Raw genomic sequence first — 20001 nt, forward strand, 5'->3', positions numbered from 1 at the left:
TAGAAATGTGCTGAAAAAATATTCTCCCCATTAAACAGAAATTAGAGAAGAAAATAAACAGGGGGTTAATAATTATGACTTCAAAAGTATTTGCTGTTTATATATATATATATATATATATATATATATATATATATATATATATATATATATATATATATATATATATATATATATATATATATGTATTATATATTAGTATTATGTATTAGCCCTCCTGCAAAATGTTATTATTTCAAAAATATTTCTCAAGTGCAGTTTTTTTCAAACTCTTTTTTTTAAATAATAGTTTTAATGACTAATTTCACATAACCAAGTTCTTTTGTCAATTCTTTTTCAGCTTAAATGCAATTTCAAAGACTCAAATAAATAGGTTAAAATTGTTTAAAAAGTGAACATTTGCTTCCTCTTTTAAACATCACTTGGGAAATATATATATATATAAAAAACCGGAATACAAATTTTACGAGAGGGCTAATAATTAAGGCAAACCAAAAACTATTCACAGCCCTGTAAAATGTTATTAAATTTTTTATTGATTATTTTTTTTCCACCCACAATCACGCCTTTTGTACATCGACTTGCTATCTTTTGAGAGAAGCCTGTGCTTTTTCCTGTCAAAAACAATACCTGCTGGTTGAATAAAAGTTACTTTAAGTCAGACTGTTTACAGGCTTGGCCACATGTATCAAACTCAGTTCCTGGAGGGCCGCAGCTCTGCACAGTTTAGTTCCAACCCTAATTAAACACACCTAATCCAATCCTAATTGACACTCCTGGTAAATACTGTATACATATGCACAGACAGACAGACAGACAGACAGACAGACAGACAGACAGACAGACAGACAGACAGACAGACAGACAGACAGACAGACAGACAGACAGATAGATAGATAGATAGATAGATAGATAGATAGATAGATAGATAGATAGATAGATCAAGCCAGAATTATTAAATCAAAGTTTCAAGTATGTCAATTAATAAAATAAAGCAGAACGCATCCCAAAACAAAGAGAGCATAAAACATCTCCCTCTTGTTATCTGTCATCTGCACTTCCTCATGCACCCACATACAACTTGACATTAAATCTTATCACCGATTCCACACAAAAAAAGTGTCTCGGACGAGGGCATTCTCGAATCCTAATTGATTCAGCCGCCTGCTTTTCCTCCACGTTCAGACAAGAGCATCCGCAGTCCCACAACACTGCTATAATTTATGTGGAGAATATTAAACACTCAGCTCTATTGATCCCCGGCGCTCTTTATGTGACGTCTTTCTGCTGGGAAAAACGGCCGAGGCCTTGTTAGACACTCGTGAGGAGAAAAAGAGATCCTGTCAAGAGTACTGATTTCTTCTCCCACTGCAACTTAACATGGAGGCGCCATCATTTCTGCTGTGTCAGAGGCTTCTACTGTTTTCATCTTGTGGAAAAACAATGGTTTTATTCCTTGCGTAACTCTGCTTTTTTAGCACTTGACTTTTACATGGAGACAGACATTGACTCAAGCGATTCATGCAGAAATACAGATTCCTCACATCCCCATACATGTTGATTCCTGTACACTTTTGTATCATTGAGAAATACTGATTTAACGAGGAAAGACGATTTTAAAGATGATTTGTGAATGATTTAATCATTCGTTCATACAACCAACATAGCACAGACATCGCCATAAAGTAAATGTTTGTTGGGATGCCATACGCACTAAAGTTTGATTATTATCTATATTATTTTTCTCTACAAAGTTTACACGAGTTAAAAAGAGCAATAATAATGAAGAACATTTAATATTAAACAGTATTTAAAAACTACATACATGCAGAAAAGCCAATATTCATAATCAGGCATAACAAAATTGAGTAAAAACGTCTTTTCATGGTTCCTGAATGTCTCGCAAATACGCAACCCTCTCATGTCTTACATTTCTACATTGTAACTGTAATGTGAAGTGACGCTGGATAAGGGAGTGAGGATCCAAATGCGAGGTTTGTTAGCAGGATGATCAGGCAAGCAAGAGTCAACACAGGAGCAAACAGATGTATACGGGCAATCCAGAGTCATGATCAATAAACAGGCAGATGGTCAAAAAGGCAGGCAGCAGGCAAACAAAACAAGGCGAGGGTCTAAAACACAGCAGGACAAGGCAAGGAAAAATGAGTTGTAATGTTCACTTTGCAGTTCAACAAGACTCAGCAATGAAGTGTGTGTGTGCGCTGTATTAAAAGTTCATGTAATCAGTTCGTAACAATCCTCCGGCTGTGTGTATGCAATCAATCCTGATCAGGAACCGGTTGTGTGTGTGGTGCATGACTGGATCTTGTAGTCCATAATGGTGGATTTGTAGTTCGTTAGCGATCTGCAACCGCTAGATCGCTGATAATCATAACAGTAACAACATTGTGAGAAAGTAAAGGGTGACGTTGACTTTGTAAATATGAAGAGACAACGTCAAATGTGTTTCTTGGGAGTAGATGTCATCACAAGACCCAACCTGGGACACAGGATGGAAAATGCAAATAAAAAAGAAAGTAATGATTTCTAAATTTGCTTTCAAGCAGCACTGCATCAAGAATCATCATTCATCTATAAGCAGACCTTTGTCAAATACCACAATACATACACTTACAAATGCCAGTTAAAACTGTACTCCGCCAAAAGGAAGCCCTAAGTTAACAGTGTCCAAAAGCAACTTCTCTTGGCACGGAGGCATCTGGGATGGACCATCAGACAGTGGAAATGTTGTGCTGTGGTCAGATGAAACAGTATTTCAGGTTTTTCTTCGAGAGAGAGAAATGGATGCAGTGTGCTAAAGAAAAAAAAAAAAGGATCATCCAGACTGTTACCAGCAACAAGTCTAAAAGCCACGGTCTGTCATAATCAATTTCCTTGAAGAAGGTAACTTGCACATCTGTGATGGCACCATTAATGCTAAAAGTACATAAGGATTTTGTAGCACAATATACTGCCTTCCTTTTCCAGGGACGCCCATGCATATTTCAACAAGTCCTAGCTGCGAAGGAGGAGGATACAAGTATTTGACTGGCCTGTCTGCAGTCCTGACCAGTCTCCAACAGAGAATATGTGGCATATTTCGAAGTGAAAGATGCGACAACGAAGACCCCGTATTGTTGTCCGCACTAAGACTTGTTTGCAGGAAGAATGGAACAAAATTACACCTGAAACACTTAATCACTTGGTGTCTTCAGTCCCTAACCATCTTTAAATTGTTGTGAAAAGGAATGATGTTACAAAGTGGTAAATGGTTTACGGTCCGAAATTTTAATTTTTTTTAAATGTATTGCAGGAGCCACATGTTTATTTTAAAAAAATAAATAAATAAAATTCATGAGGAACACATTAAATAATGTTTGTTGTATTGTCCGCAATAAAATACTAGTCAAAGTGAATGTAGAAATGACTTTTTTTATTTATTTTTTTTATTGGCGACATCTTTATGAACACGGTTGCAGCGTCAAATCATCGCGCTTATTCTGTCATTGTATTTCACACGGAGGAAGGTCAAGAAGGTTTGGTTTAGGTAAAAGAAAAGCTGTTAGATAACCCACGACTGCGTGAAGCACTGCCTGTCCTTTTCTTATTAGTCCTACCTTTCATTCAGCGCAGCGGGAAGCCATTTCTGCCTCACAGAGCTCCAACTCCCCTAAGGACACCCTGCTCTGCAAATTCAGTGTGGAAATGGCTACAGATTAGAGCATTATTAGTCAAGCTTTTAACTTCATCTTGCGAGCACACACACACACATGCGTGTTGGTCCTTTAATAATCTCCACCGCTCGGTAGGAGTGAGAAGTGGCAGGTACGTGGCGATACGATATTAATTATGTTTAGTGATACATCAAGTATTCCAGTTCAGTGTCATATTGCAATTATTCACTTTTCTCTCAGGAGACAAACAGCGGCCATGAAATATGTTTTGGTGACATGCATCTCCAATAGGCAACATTTCATGTGTGTGTTAGTGTAGATAAATCAATTACAAAACAAACTACCTGATATTTATCTTCCAGTTCCTCTCAAACAGTCACTGAAGTGGGTTTTAATAAGTGTCAAATTAGTTTTAGAGGTAATCACAAGTTTTTTTTTTTTTTTATTATTATTATTTATTTTTATTATTATTATTATTATTATTTTTTATTTTTTTTTAATTGCTAACATCTTGGCTTTTTATTGTAATGAGTATTTAATATTTTTAGTCTAACTCTCACCTCTGCTAATTATCTTTAATGAAATACGATTGTGGTCACAGAAGTCATCAATTGTGTTTTCACTTGCAAAGAGTTCTTAAATTATAATAATATATAATATATAATCATAATTCCACTATATAGCTGGGCAAAAAATAAAATAAATAAATAAATATATATATATATATATATATATATATATATACATATATATATATATATATATATATATATATATATATATATATATATATATATATATATATATATATATAAAAGTATTGTAACCTATTGTAAAATAAAAAATATAATAAATAGCCCTTCAAAATATTGTTTTTGATATTTAAAATGTAAAAAAAATATTCTAACTTACCTACTTGTAATGACCTTGTGATGATCATATGAGTGCGTTTAAATAATTTATGTACTGTTTTTACCTTAGAAACAACAAGTTGTAATTTTTACTAAATTCTTAAATGAAATCACATACTACAAGTAAATAAATAAATAAATAGTCCACCAATTTATATAGTTAGAGCAATTTTTGTAAAATGTATTATCCATACTAAGTTAAGATAAGAGTATGAACTGAAATTCAAATAATTGTAAATGTTATTGTACAGTAGTTTTTTAATGTTTTTTTTTGTTTGTTTTGATTAAACATTCATTAATAATTAACATTCATTTCAGAGGAAATCAGATTTTTTGTGTGATTCTGGGGAATAATGTTATATATAAATAAATTTTTTTTTTTTTAGAGTAATAATACACGAGTAGCAGTGCGATATTGCTGTATATCGGCACTGGTGGGAGGCAAGTGTTGGCTCGTGTGCCTTAGTGTCCCACCAGTGCTGCGATCGGAAGATCACAATAATTAACCCCAAAGCAAAGCAAACACTACCAGATTACTCTATACAGCAATACAACACACAAAAGAGAAAGATTGTCTTAGAATGTTAGTTACAAGTTAAATAACGGTCAGATCAGCGGTAGGTTGAAATTTACAATGCGTTTTTCAACCCTAAGGACACATTATGCGGTCTTTGTTGCCATTTTGTGGTGGAACGTCAACCGTTTTTGCTCTGTGTATGACAGGCTAAAGGCTGCCGAAGCGCTGAATCTCCGAAATAGTAAACATTTGAAATAGGCACTGTCCTTATAAATAAACTGCACAGTTGCAATCTAAACAACTACATTATTGTCTAAAAAGCCTAAAAAGCAAATTATGTTGTCCAACAGCTGCAATATTTGTCAAATTTTAGTGAGTTTATTGATCTGCTGTCACTGTATGGCGGAGTAATACACAAGAGTAAAGAGGTCGTACAAGTGATGTTATTGCAGAATACAGCATGGCAATCAGCCAATCAGATTCAAAAAACAGACCTATGTGTTGCATAAATAAATATCCATTTCTCAGTAAATATAAGTAATATGTTTTGGTGCATTTGAACAAAAGAGATTTATTAAATGAATATATTTATTAAAATAATATTTTACTCACCGAACATATTAAGAAATTGAAAGATTAAATATTTAAACTAATGCAAAATATTGGGAGAAAAAAAATACAAAACTTAAAAAAAATGTTTGTTACTCCTGATATTTGTCCTTTTAAATTCATTCTAAATTCAGTTTCATATTTTTTCCTAACATATAAATTTGGGAGGACTAATTTTGGACCCTTATCATAAGTTATTTGTTAGATTAGCTCCAAATTTGGCTTCAGTGCTGACTAATGTAATGGATATGTACAAATATAATATTGTATAATATAATATAATATTAAGCTTCAGATAGAAAATATAAATTTAAATGAGAGATATGTGAGTGTACTCATTTATGTTGAGCAATATATATATATATATATAAACTTGGAATTCATCACTTTCACAAATCATCTTCTGTATTTCCACTATGAATAAGGATCAACTTCATCGACTGTGTACAGACTTCATTTTCAAGCCAGTGTCAGACTGCTTCCGTAAATCCTGATTGATGTTGCTTTTGATGGCTTTCACCACTGATGAGCCACCAGGATCTGGACAGGAGATGAAGCCGTGACAGTCAATGTGGGATTCGTCACTTCAGACACTGGATTAAAAGCTTTGACCAAGTCTTCAGCATTTGTGATGTCCATCTCGCTCAGTCTCTGGACAGCTTCGCTATATCTCTTTCAAATAAGTCCAACATCTTTTGACTTCTTTTAAAGCAAGTCTAGCGCTCCAAGGTCCCTAGTGGCTCTTGTGGGATTCGGACAACACAGGGTACCACATTTTAATTGTATTTGCAAACCTTTATGTGCAAAAACCAACAGGAAAGTCTTATTGTACACTACTGGTCAAAATTGTGTGAATAAAATGTAAAAATTGTGAAATATTATTACAATTAAAAATCTTTTATTTGTACTCTGTGCTGAATTAAGTGTAATTTATTCATATGTTGTAGTGCTATGTTTTTCAGGATCATTACTTCAGTCTACTGTGATTTAAAATAATGATCAGCGGCTCAAGAAACAGTTCTTATTAATATTACCAGTGTTGAAAAATGTTGGGCTGTAATGCTGCGTTCACACCAGACGCGGAACGCGCATCAAGTGCGAGTGATTTACATGTTAAGTCAATGCAAACACGCAAATAGACATCCTGCGGCGCGATACGTACGAATGACGCGAATTGCGCGAATGGCGCAGGGCTAATTGAGCATTTGACGCACTTAACGTGCGTTTCGCGTGAATCTCTCGATTTCGAAAATCTGAACTTCAGCGGACATGAGTTAACCAATCAGAAACTTGCTCTTGTGGGGGCGTGATTGTGACGTAGAACCTGTTAATGGTGTACCGGGGGAAATCCTCCAAGCGACACCGACAACAATCATCAAACTGGGCTTGGCTCAGTCAGAAGCACCGTTGAAAGCCTCCGTGATCCAGGTTCAGTTTCTGGAGAAGTTTATGAGCTCACACAGCTGGATGCACCTCTGAAAGAATATAGTGGACTCAGACACGGTCCTAAACGTATCGACGCTGTTTTTTCAGCCTTCATAAAGTACATAAACACTGTTAATTTCTTCATGAAATCCATGTTAGCCATTTAGCAACGAAGCTACAGTCACCAGGCAGACAAAAGCCCTGCCCATGACACGAATCCGCATCTGTTCTGAAGTGAATTTGACACGCGAATGAAGCGGATTTGACGTGTGAATGAAGCGGGGTTTGACGCACGAATGAAGCAAGTAAACTCAAATGTTCATGCGGCAATTTACGCACGAGTAGCGCAATTTATCTGCGCGCTCCGCGTCTGGTATGAACAGGCATTAGACCATACCATTAAAAAGTACTCACTGTTTACATGGACACCAATAATCAGTTTTTTATACGATTAAGACAATACTCTGTTTAAGAGTTTACCATGTAAACAACAATTTTGATCAATTTATTCCAATAAAGGTTATAATCGAAATAAACGGAAATTAAATTAGGGTGTGGAGTATGCCGATTTTAGTCGTATTATTATTAAAGTGCAGTAAAGACATGTAAACACTTTAATAAAATATTTTTTTTGGCATAATAATTTCCAACAGGGGTGTCTCAAATACCATTATAACAACACTCCTTCACTAGTCCTTACTTCATACGCGCAATACCTCAGTTCGTCACAAGGACATGAATGAAATGTTCCTGAAAGAAAGTGAAACTGACAAACTGCAGTTAGAGTGAATAAATAAAAAAAAACACTCAAAGTTACATGAAACTCCAAAGGAAACGTTGGATAGTGTGGTGACACAATGACAGTTATCGAACTATGTGCTATGTAATATAGGGTCATAAACGGAACATTAAAAAAGCAACTCATGTAAACAACTTAATCAAGGCTGCTTTATACTTCTGCGTTGAGTGATCATCGTGACCCAGGGCACCTGCCTTGCTCGTAGTTGTACATTTATACCTCTGCGTGCTGTTTGAGTTGCTTTGCCATAACACTTCTAAAACGTTAACTGTCAGTAAGGTTTTTATGTTCCTCTGGGTCAAATTTCTTCACAGATGTTTTTTTTTTTTTTAACATACAAGTAGCTAAAACTCGCTCATTCAGAGGTGGGAACCGGCGAACTTGCAACAACTTTAATTACAAGGTAAACCTAAAACTAAAGTTTCCAGCTCCTTCATGAGACTCGACACTTGTTAACACTTGCTCCATCGGGCTCGCGGCTCTCAGCACCAGCCATACTCATCACAGCTACCAAGCAGACCAATCACAGAGTTTGGGGTATGTGATGTTACGATGTATAGTTACATTTTTTGAGAGCTGTGAGTCTGCATCAGCCATGGTGAAGGCGATGCGCCGGAGCACACACATGCGGCTTGACGCAGAAGGATAAATCAGCCTTTAACCATATTATTGTCTTATTCAGATTAAGGCAAATAATTTGATTACTGATGTCCATGTAAACGTAGTAACTTTTAATCATTAATGACACAATAAACTGTTCAAGAGTAAAATTAAAAATGTTAATATATTCACATTTAATTATAGAAGATTTTTTAATATTCTATTTCAAATGAATGCTGCCATTTTATATTTTCTTTTCATTAAAGAATAAAAAGAAAAGTAAAATAAATCAGTTTACGCAAAACTATGAGGTATACAGGAGAAACAAATGTTTTAACGTTAATTGTAAGAATCAGTATTAATTATCGAGTACCAGCAATAGTTTATTAATTTTTTTTTATTTCTTGAGAATCATGTGTCATTGAAAATTAATGTAAATTCTGCTTTAAATCACAGAAGAAAAAAAATTTACATTATTAAACATATGACATTTTGAAAACATTCATTCATTCATTTTCTTCTCGGCTTAGTCCCTTTATTAATCCGGAGTTGTCACAGCGGAATGAACCGCCAACTTATCCAGCATGTTTTTGATGCAGCGGATGCCCTTTCAGCCGCACCCCATCTCTAGGAAACATCGACACACACATTCACACACACTCATACACTACGGACAATTTAGCTTAACCAATTCACCTGTACTGCATGTCTTGGACTGTGGGGGAAACCGGAGCACCCAGAGAAACCCACGCAAATGCAGGGAGAACATGCAAACTCCACACAGAAACACCAACAGACCCAGCCAAGGCTCACACCAGCAACCTTCTTGCTGTGAGCCGACAGCACTACCTACTGCGCCACTGCGTCGCCGATTTAAAAAACAGTCATTTTTAACATAAATACATTTTTACATATGTAGTTGTAAATTTGATTAAAATAAATGCAGCCTTTCAGAGTCTTCTTCATCAAAAATATTAAATTAATAAAATCAAGAAATAAAAAACATGATTACAAATGTTGAGCAGTACTGTACATTTGCTTACCAAACAGATGTAAAAAATAAATAAATAAAGAAGTCTTTACAAAATATAGCCCGAGTCCCTTAAACATAAGTCAAATCATAAATCAAGTCGTCTAGCTACAGTATTTCTCACTGCTAGTGCTAGTAAACACAAATGTGTCATGCTTCAGAAAGTAAACACAAGGTTGCTTGTACCCGATTGCCCGAGAGACAGTAATTCACGGCCTTGTACAAAATATCACTTAAGTTTCATGGTATCCATTTTTACGGTTCGTTCAGTATGATGTCTAAAATTTCCCGCCACGCTTGGTCTGGTTTGTGCTGCTAATCTAATGGCAGATTGGTCGCTGACCTTGCTAACAATCTCTAAGGTGTTGTAAGTTTACAAACAGTTATGGGAGCACCATTTGTGGCGTTTGCACTAATGTCCTGAACACCTTGTAATATTTTTCCTACAACATTCAAGGGAAGCCTTGCTTTTTGGATTCATGGTTCAACAGAGAGTGGAATAGATTCTTATTCATTCATTTTCTTTTCGGCTTAGTTCCTTTAATAATCCGGGGTCGCCACAGCGGCATGAACCGCCAACTTATCCAGCACATGTTTTACGCAGGGGATGCCCTTCCAGCTGCAACCCATATCTGGGAAACATCCATACACACTCACTCACACTCATACATTACAGACAATTTATCCTACCTAATTTATCTGTACCACATGTCTTTGGACTGTGGGAGAAACCGGAGCACCCTGAGGAAACCCAGGCAAACGCAGGGAGAAAATGCAAACTCCACACAGAAACGCCAACTGTACCAGCCAAGGCTCGAACTAGTGACCTTTTTGCTGTGAGACGACAGCACTACCTACTGCGCCACCGTGTCGCCCTGGAATAGATTTACAGAGGAAAAAATGTGGATTATTGAGGCTGTGGTTGATACAAAAATACAGTCCCCATAGTGGGTCGCACACTGGATGTGTCGCTCCACGACGCACAAAGTAGTTTCATACATTTTAGAATTCTAAACATACATTTATATTAGGGTACGTACACTGGCGTCACAAGTCGGCTGCTGTTCGTGACACCCAACTACCACTCAGGACACTGTTTATATTTCTGCCGCGCCACAGAGTAGTTTCATTTTAAGCAACATGCAAATGTGCACCTCTGGTGTGCGATACGTCCAATTGACCTCCTTTAGACTTTAACGTTTATATGAAATAAAAATGTATAGTATAAAAAGAAAACAAAACGATGGAGGTCAATAAATAATTTTGCTATGTACTGTTGATGTGGCTGATTATGTTTTTGTTTAACTTTTTTGTGAACATTGTTGCAAACTAATTTTCCAATTGCTAAAAGCTTAACAATTTGTTGCTAAAAGTTGCTAAATGGCACTGTGAGATCATTGTGTGAAGTTTGGTTTTGTAGTTTAGGCCCCAAAAAGTGTTTTGGAATATTTATTTGTTGTATTTGTTTATCTTTTAAGCTCATTCGATTGAATATTTAAAAATATGTGTATATTAGTCTCCTCGCATAAGAGCTGCTCAATGTCTTTGACATTTTTTTATCATTACCTTGTTCAACTTTCAAGTTTTTTACTCCACTAAAAAAAAAACGGTCAAAAAGTTGAAAAAAAAAAAACTAAAAACTTTTTAAAAAACATTATACCACAAAGTTGAAGAACCAAAACCCACTTTCAGAAGCAATCACAAGCTAAAAGTACACCCAACAATCGAAATTCTGCCATTATTTACCTATTACCCATTGTTGTGATTGCCCCTCAGACCACTAAGAGCACCACCTGGATCATCCTACTGGACTACAATTCCCACGATATCCTGCACTCACACACCAGTTTCAAGTTAACGTTGATTACACACAGCTGAAGGACATTATCACTAATTACACAGACTATAAATACTCAAAATACCTTTTACCCAATCTTATTTAACAGTGGCAACATTTCTAAGCGTTTTTCTTTTCCTTTTGTATAGTTTGCCGCCTTTTTTAACAATTTGCCTACTATATGGATTATGCTCTTGGATTAACTTTGTCGTTGTTATTGCTGGTTTTTTCGACCCCTGTCTGTTTGACTACTCTTAATCAAGCTGCATTTGGATCCCATTCCTGCCTCACATCTCCCATTCAAAACACCAACACTAGCTCAAAACCTACTTTAATTTATTTCTTCTGTTGGACACACATACACAAAAACAATATTTTGGAAAATGCTGATACATTCCACCTACTGATTTCAATAATAATTTATGGAAATTATTTTGTGTTCAACAGAAGAGAAAACAGCATAAGAGGGAGAATAAATTATGAGGTAATTTTCATTTTTTGTTTAAACTACCTCTTTAATAGTGAAATAAACATCAATTTGCAATAATAAAACCGATTTATAAAAAATAGTAGCTTTTATAAATGTGCATACATATGAATAAACTAGAAGTACCTGATTGAAATAACATGACCATAAGTCAAATTAGATTTACATCTATGCATTTACAGTATAGTACACTACAGTTCAACTTGAATAGTAACTTCACTTTATATGTGAGTAATTAATCAGGCATCAGTGAACATAAGTTATATATGACTTGTCAAGGCACAATCATTTATGGTTTAGGAGTTTTAAAGCACCCAGTGTTTACACTTTCATAAAAGCTCTTCGTTAAAATAACAACAGGAATGCTTGGTTTGGTCTGGATGTTCAAAAGCAGAAAAGGGAAGTTTTTTGGGCTCACTTAGCAGAAGTGTAGCCTGACATGAATAATTCCCTCTGAAGGGGAGCAGTTTTCTCATATCTTCGCAGATTTACGCCTTTAACGACTTCCCGTGTAATGTCAATGCATTTCGCTTTGCAGCGTTTTTGTGCTCGCAATAACAACCAACAGTTTGCTTATGTATTCACTTTCATGAAATAAACAAATAATGAATCAAGCCCGCTGCGTCTAAAGAGCGTATTTCTTTTTGAAAACAGGATTTTTTTTAGGGGGAAAATGCACAGATAGAGTCATCCAGAGTTGTAATTGGCACAGGCTCAGTAAACAAATAACAGATATAATTGGACGTGACATAGGGCAATTGCTCTGGCCTAAAAACTCGACACATAATCTCTTGTCTGTCAACTTTACTTGTTTTATTTAATTGATGCACTTTGTGAATTCTTAATTGTTTCACCGCAGATTTCTTTCTTAAAGAGATAGCTCGGTCAAAAATGAATTCACTCAAAAATCTACTTGCTGTTGAACACAAAAAGAAGATACTTTGAAGAATGTTGGCTAATGTAAATGATTGTTTGTTTTTCCTCTTCTACTATGGATGTCAGTGGCTGCAGGTTTTCATTCATTCATTCATTTCGGCTTAGTCCCATTATTAATTATTAATCTGGGGGTGCCACAGCAGAATGAACCGCCAACCCATCCAGCATATGTTTTACTCAGCAAATGCCCTTCCAGCTGCAACCCATCACTGGGAAACATCCACACACACTCATTCGCACACAAACACTATGGCTAATTTAGCTTACCCAATTCACCTATACCACGTCGTTGGACTTCGTGCTACCCACTGCGCCACCATGATGCCCTGTAGGATTTCAACATTCTTCAAAATATTTTCTTTTGTGTTCAACAGAAAAGAAGCTTTTAAATGTTTGGAAGTTAATTTTGTCCCATTCTTCCAGCAAACAAAGGTGGGCAACAGTACGAGGTTTTTGTGGTTGCATTTTGCACTTTAACATGCACCACTCATTCTATATTGGAGACAGGTCGGGACTGCAGACAGGCCAGTCAGTTTGGGATTACATTTTTATTTTTGGGAAACTATCCCTTTATACATCCTTATAGTTGATTACAAAAAGAATTCCAAAGATTTTATACTAAAGTTTTCTAAAATACAATGTTTAAATATGCAAATGAGGTTGTTTAGTTAAATACATACTAATTAGCATATGTTTCTAGAACATAAAACCTGGACTTACTAGTTTCTTTTATTTTCCTTTATGAAAAAAAAAATTCTTTAAAGTTTTTTTTGTTTGTTTTTTTTTCCTTCTACTGAGGGGGTTTGGGAATCTTGATTTATCATTTTGAAACTACTGCAAACTGTCAGAACTTTGAGTATTATATTATATAAAATTATAATCCTACTAGCGTAAACTAGCTTGATCTCATTAAGAAACATAACTATTTTCCATATGCATTTATTAATTTTTCTTTGGCTTAGTTCCTTTATTTATCAGTGGTCACCACAGTGGAATGAACCGCCAACTTATCCAGCATATGTTTTACGCAGTTGATGCCCTTCCAACTGCAACCTAGTACTGGGAAACACCCATAAACTCTCACATTCACATGGTATGCCAATTTAGTTTATTCAATTCACCTAAAGCACATGTTTTTGGACTGCGGGGGGGAACCGGAGCACTCGGAGAGTGGGGCATGGGGAGAAAATGCAAACTCCACCCAGAAATGTCAACTGGACCGGCCAGTGATCTTTGTTTTCTCCAAAAAAAAAAACAAAAAAAAGGTTTAATTCATATGAATTCATTTGTTTAGATTTTTTACAAAAATGTATGATTATGCCCCAACCCTCACCCCCAATATCCAAATGTCATTGGGCATTGAGCAAATCCTGCTAAAATGAATTAATAAATTTATACAAATTAGTCACTAAAACAAAAAAGTTAAGACTTCAGAATACAGATACTATATGTAAAACAGCTATTAAATACTATAATTAAAACTACAGGCACAAAGACTCTAAAGAAAGACTCAAATGTGTGTTTTGCTTGTTTTCTTTACAGTAGATAAACAAAGAGAGAAACATCTAAAAAATTGAGTGTGTCCACTGTTACACTGGAGTGATATAAACACAACAAGTCTCTTTTGAAAATTTCCTGACATTGAAATAGGACCTAAATCCCAGTGATTTTGAGGCCCACCGCGTAAGACATAGGAGAGCGGTTTTACCCCCCGACTGAATTGATTGACAGACATCATGTTGTCCACAGAATCTTCTTTTTTTTTTTTACAAATAAGCTAGGATTAAAATATCTGTTCCAACTCTCTTTGATTTTATTAAGTTTGAAACATTAAAATTGCTAATAAACAAGTAAAAATGCTATGTAATTCTTAATCAAAACAAGCCAAGCAAAAATTAGGTCCTATTACTACTACTCATGGTGCACAGATTGAATTGGTGTCCCAGTACAAATATCTTGAAATTATAATTGATGATACTCTTCCTTTTAGTACTCACATTCAGCAATTGGTGAAAAAATTAAAAGTGATTTTAGGCTTCAATTTTAGAATTAAGAACTGCCTTTCTTTTGATGCCAAAAAGAAGCTGGTTGAGGCAACATTCATGTCGACATTGTACTAGGTGATGTTATCTATATGCATGCTTCATCTCAAAGTCTTAATGCATTGGATACTGTTCACCATGGTGCACTAAGATTTAAAACTAATTTTAAATCCCTAACTCATCATTGTGTGCTGTATTCTAGGGTAGGTTGGTCTGCTTTGTCCATTCGTAGGCTCAAGCATAGCATATCCTTGTTTACAAATCAATACTGGGTTTACTCCCATCATATCTTCAGAATTACATTTGTAAAAAGCCTGTTCTTAACTATTGTCTTCTGTCACAGGATATTTATTTACTGTCTGTTCCTAAAGTGCGGACTGAGATGGGAAAAAAGGCTTTTAAGTACGCAGCACCTTTTGCTTGGAATAATCTGCAAACACAGTTGCAGTTCAAAGAATTGATTTCACTACATGCTTTTAAAAAGACTATAAAAGATTTAGAAGTTGAAACACAGGTTTGTAGATGTTTTGAATAGTTTGTCAGTGTGATTCATGTTAACAGTAAATTGTTTTTTGTTGTCTGTTGGACTCATGTGACTTGTGTACTGCCTAATCTTTTAATCTCAACGTGCCTTTCCTGGTAAAATAAATGTTATAATAATAATAATAATAAATCGCTATAATCACCACAGCCGCATGGTGTCAGTAAACACTAATATGTTTGTTTGTGTACTGCTAATGACATTTGTGTGAGAGTCATCATATCAGAAAGGCTTGAATAAACTCCACCACAAATTAGCGAAATCAACTTGGTATTTTTTGACATTTTTTGACTGTATTTCAGCTTCATCTGTGTCTGTCTCTATCACTGACTGCTGTTTATCTGACGTAACGCAAGAGAAGAAGCAGACGCACATAGGGAATGGTGGGTGGGGAGAAGCAGCTCATTTGCATTTAAAGCCACAGGCTACAAAAACAGCTACAGTTCATTCAGAGACCAAAATTGGCAGATTCTAGAGCCTATAATAAATGATCTGATGGGTATTTTGAGCTGAAACTGTACAGACACATTCTGGAGGCACCAAAGGCTCATCTTGCGTCTTGTAAAAGGAGCTGTCCTTTAACAGATTCAATTGTATCACACAAAGACAAATATAATTACAGCTTCAAGAATAATCTCCTATGTTTTAGTTGCTGCTGCCTCTATACCTTGCTCTCGAACTGTTTCTGTTTTCCCCGTGTTTTTGTTTTGGTATCTCGGAGGTCAGCAGTATTTTGTCCGGGTCACTGACTGCATGAGGTTTGGAGTGAGTCCTATCGATTGAAACCTCTGCCACTTTAGACTGTTTTAAACTATAAACTCGCAAACCGAGCGCAGTTTGCAAAGGCCAGAGCCTCTGTCCCCACACAGATAAAAAAAAAAAAATCTAGAGAACATGAAAAAAAGAACTGTTTGCTATCTGAAGTCAATATATATATATATATATATACACTTTTTTCCGTGAGGAAGGCCTCATCATAAAGATAGGCAGTGTCATTTTGGAGAGAGAAAATTTTCAATCTTTCAAGGGCTGTGGTGTGATTTCTTTTCAAGGTGGAAAGCACCGTTTTTTTCCACCGACTATTCAATTATCGCCTGAAAGGTCTCTTGGGGACTGGAGAGATGGTTCAAATATGTATTCATTTATGGTTGCATTCATTTCTCTCTTTTTTATTTTCTTGCTGATTTATTTTGTGTTGTGCTCATCTGATTTGTCCTTGTTTTTAAAGGTTACTTGTATATTCACATTTCTGAATCGCACACTGTAATAAAACATTGACAACTTAAAATTGTAAGGCAACTTGCTTCACAGCTTTTTTTTTTTTTTTTTGAGTTGACAAAATTTTAATTGAATCAGTCATTGGGTTAAAAGTTGAGTCAACTCAAAATAAGCTGGTACCTCACAATTTTAAGTCGAGTCAACATTTTATTTGGGCAACCTGATGGCTCAGTGGCTAGCACTTTCGCCTCACAGCAAGAAGGTCACTGGTTCGAGTCTCAGCTGGCATTTCTGTGTGGAGTTTAACATGTATTCCCCATTTGCATGGGTTTCCTCTGGGTGCTCCGGGTTTCCACAGTCCAAAGACATTGAATCAACTAAATTGGCCCTAGTGTATGAGTGTGAATGAGTGTGTATGGATGTTTCCCAGTACTGGGTTGCAGCTGGAAGGGTATCCGCTGTGTAAAACATATGCTTGATAAGTTGGTGGTTCATTCTGTTGTGGCGACCCCTGGTGAATAACAGGACTAAGCCGAAGGAAAATGAATAAATGAGTATTTTATTTTTTGCAGCACACATGTAATGTACAGTATATCAATATTCATGTAAATTGATTTAATATGTTATGTCTTATAAAATACACAAAATATAACAAAAGTGTTATAAATATTAGAATATTATTTAATATTATTAATACACTGATAATCAATAACAAGTGTATTACTACTTCTACTACAACTACTACTACTAATAATAAAAACAATAAGACTAAATATTGTAATTATTAACAACAATCTATTGATAATTAGTGTATGATTAATAATAACAAAGTAATAATACTACGTTTTGGTTATTACTTATACACTAATTGTCAATAAATAGTTAATGAATGGTTGGAAATAATGATTGCTATTGTAGCCATAAAATGTAAAATAATTTTTAAATTAAGTAAACGTAGTAATAGATTATTATTATTATTATTATTATTATTATTATTATTATTATTATTATTATTATTATTATTATTTAATGATAGCAATGAGATTTAATATATTAATCTTCATTAAATAGGTAAACTGAATAATGATATTTAAATCATGATCAATATTATTATTTTATATTATTGATAATGCTAAAAAGAGGAAGAAAAGTGATTCCATCCGCTTTGAAATAAGTAAATATAATATATATCATTAAATTTAGTAATATAAAATGTGTTGTCCTTATTTTGTATGTTTTACTCAAACCTAAACAACAATCAAGCGGCATCAAATTGCTGGGCATTAAATAATATTATTATGAATTAAATATTATTACTAGGAATGCAACGATTTTTCGCCTACCGTCAATAATCGGCTGAAGATTTAAATTTTTGCTCAACAAAATTCGTTGCATCATTAGTTATCTGTTAGTTACATTGTTCAAATCTTTCGTTTAGTAATATTGACAAATACGAAAAATACGAATACATGAGCCGAAAAAAGCTATGCTGCAAAGTTTATTGTCTTACTGTGTTCTTTGCTGTAATGATATTGCTGGTAAAATGACGCCTCATTGGCTTTAAATAAATAAAATAATAAAATAATATTATTGTAACACATTGTGGATATGTACACCTCTACATATCTATTGTTGGCAGCTAGCTGCAGTCATAATATGTGCAGGGCTGCGCCTGGTCAGTATCTTGATGGGTGACCACAAGGGAAAGCTAGGTTGCTTTATTAATTAGACCAGCAGAGGGCGCTCAATCTGCAGTCTGTGTGGGCCCTAATGCCTCAGTATATTAATAGGTACGTATGGCTGCATTTCATTATTAAAATGAACACTATGGGATGGTATGACACCACACCGACGGCTTCTGTTACGTGTCCTGCTTGCCTCCATATGGACAGCTTTTCGTGGGTTACCAGTTTACCCGGTAGCTCGCAGAGTACACTGATGGAAAATGATGATGAGGTTCAAGTCTGGTGGATCACAGTTCCAGACACCAGGTAAAACAAGGCTAAAAATGTGGTGAGTTCACACAGTCACAAATTCTTTTCTTTTTTTTAGATTTCTTTTTTAAAGCACTATTGGTTGGGTCAGGCACGTGCACACATAAGGCTCAACCTGTGCAGAGCACATGCCCTTTTTAGTCATGGATAGAAAGTTCCCTTCCAAAATGATCAAAAGTGCTCCCAGGACACTCCCCCCTCCCCCACTACCGCCCTTCAGTAGGCGCGCGACAACACCGCTCGAGTACGCGCAACTCTACCGACCCCCCCGCTACAGTACGCGCGACAACACCGCTGATCAGAACGAGCAAGGCAACACCGCTCTTCAGTACGCGCGCGACAACAACAACCCCCCACCCCCCCCTTGGTCTTCAAAAAATTGATCCTGCACATGCCCTTGGGACAGTATCTGCACGGGCTTTGGTTGGGTTTAGGGACATAGATGGGTAGGTCAGTCAGTCAGTCGACTGGTTGGCTGAAGTGTATATTGCGCCATCGGGTGGATTTATGCAAGAAGACACGCAAGAGAAATTTGAGATCATCAAAATGTGTACACAGCGGCCTCTGGTGGATTTACAAAAAAACTAAAACTGCGAGCAGACGTACCCCAAGGTACGTATTTTGATTTTCCCTGAAATGTGGACCTGGGTACATGTGTAATGAGCCTGGGTTGTATTATTGGTTTGTGTACATTTGTGTTTGATCAGAATAATTTATTGCATTAAATTTGAAAACTCTTGCTAATTTCTTTATATTATATAATAAAATAAACATTTATAACAAAAAAATTTGTCTCGTTTTTAGTTTTCGTCCAAGCGCATTCAGAATTTCAGATTAAAGCCAGATATTTAATTTCTGTGAATTCCTAGTTATTACTACAGTAATATAAAAAATACACATTATTTTAAAATTCACATATTATGACTGAATTAAGTTTGTCTACACTTCACTCCACACTGTAAAACATATTCATAAGTTTGCAGTTTTCCATATTTTGTAATGCATATTTTTATTTAATTATTTTTTCCCTGTTTATTCATGCTTTTGGATTACATTACATGACATTGGTCTTTCTTCCAACAACTTTTAACCTTGAAAAGTTCAAAAAAGGGACTTTTATTAACATGTTTAAGTTTAAAGCAATATTTTGTCTGGGTTGGTGTTATATATTATGCTACAAAAACCTTGTAATGAACTCCCAACACATCAAGTCTCTTATTTTACAGACGTCTTTCTCTGTTTATTATTTCAAACTACTAAAATGTCAATAGAAGTCACTTTGTTAAACTGTAAAGTTGAATTTTCAGCATCAAAAGTCGACAGAGCAGAGATCAAGGTCCCATAATGCAATTCACAACCGTAAATTTTCGCAAAACACTTC

At 35.4% G+C, this 20001-nt stretch overlaps 1 protein-coding gene across 5 annotated transcripts in view; it reads right to left on the reverse strand.

Moving 5' to 3' along the window:
* The window catches only part of lrrc4ca (leucine rich repeat containing 4C, genome duplicate a), a 431094-nt gene that overhangs the window by 344403 nt on the left and 66690 nt on the right, over positions 1-20001 (reverse strand). The gene's annotated exons all lie outside the window — the stretch shown is intronic.

Source organism: Danio rerio, chromosome 25 (assembly GCF_052040795.2).
Source record: "Danio rerio strain M-AB ecotype USA chromosome 25, GRCz13ab, whole genome shotgun sequence".
Taxonomy (NCBI): Eukaryota; Metazoa; Chordata; class Actinopteri; order Cypriniformes; family Danionidae; genus Danio; species Danio rerio.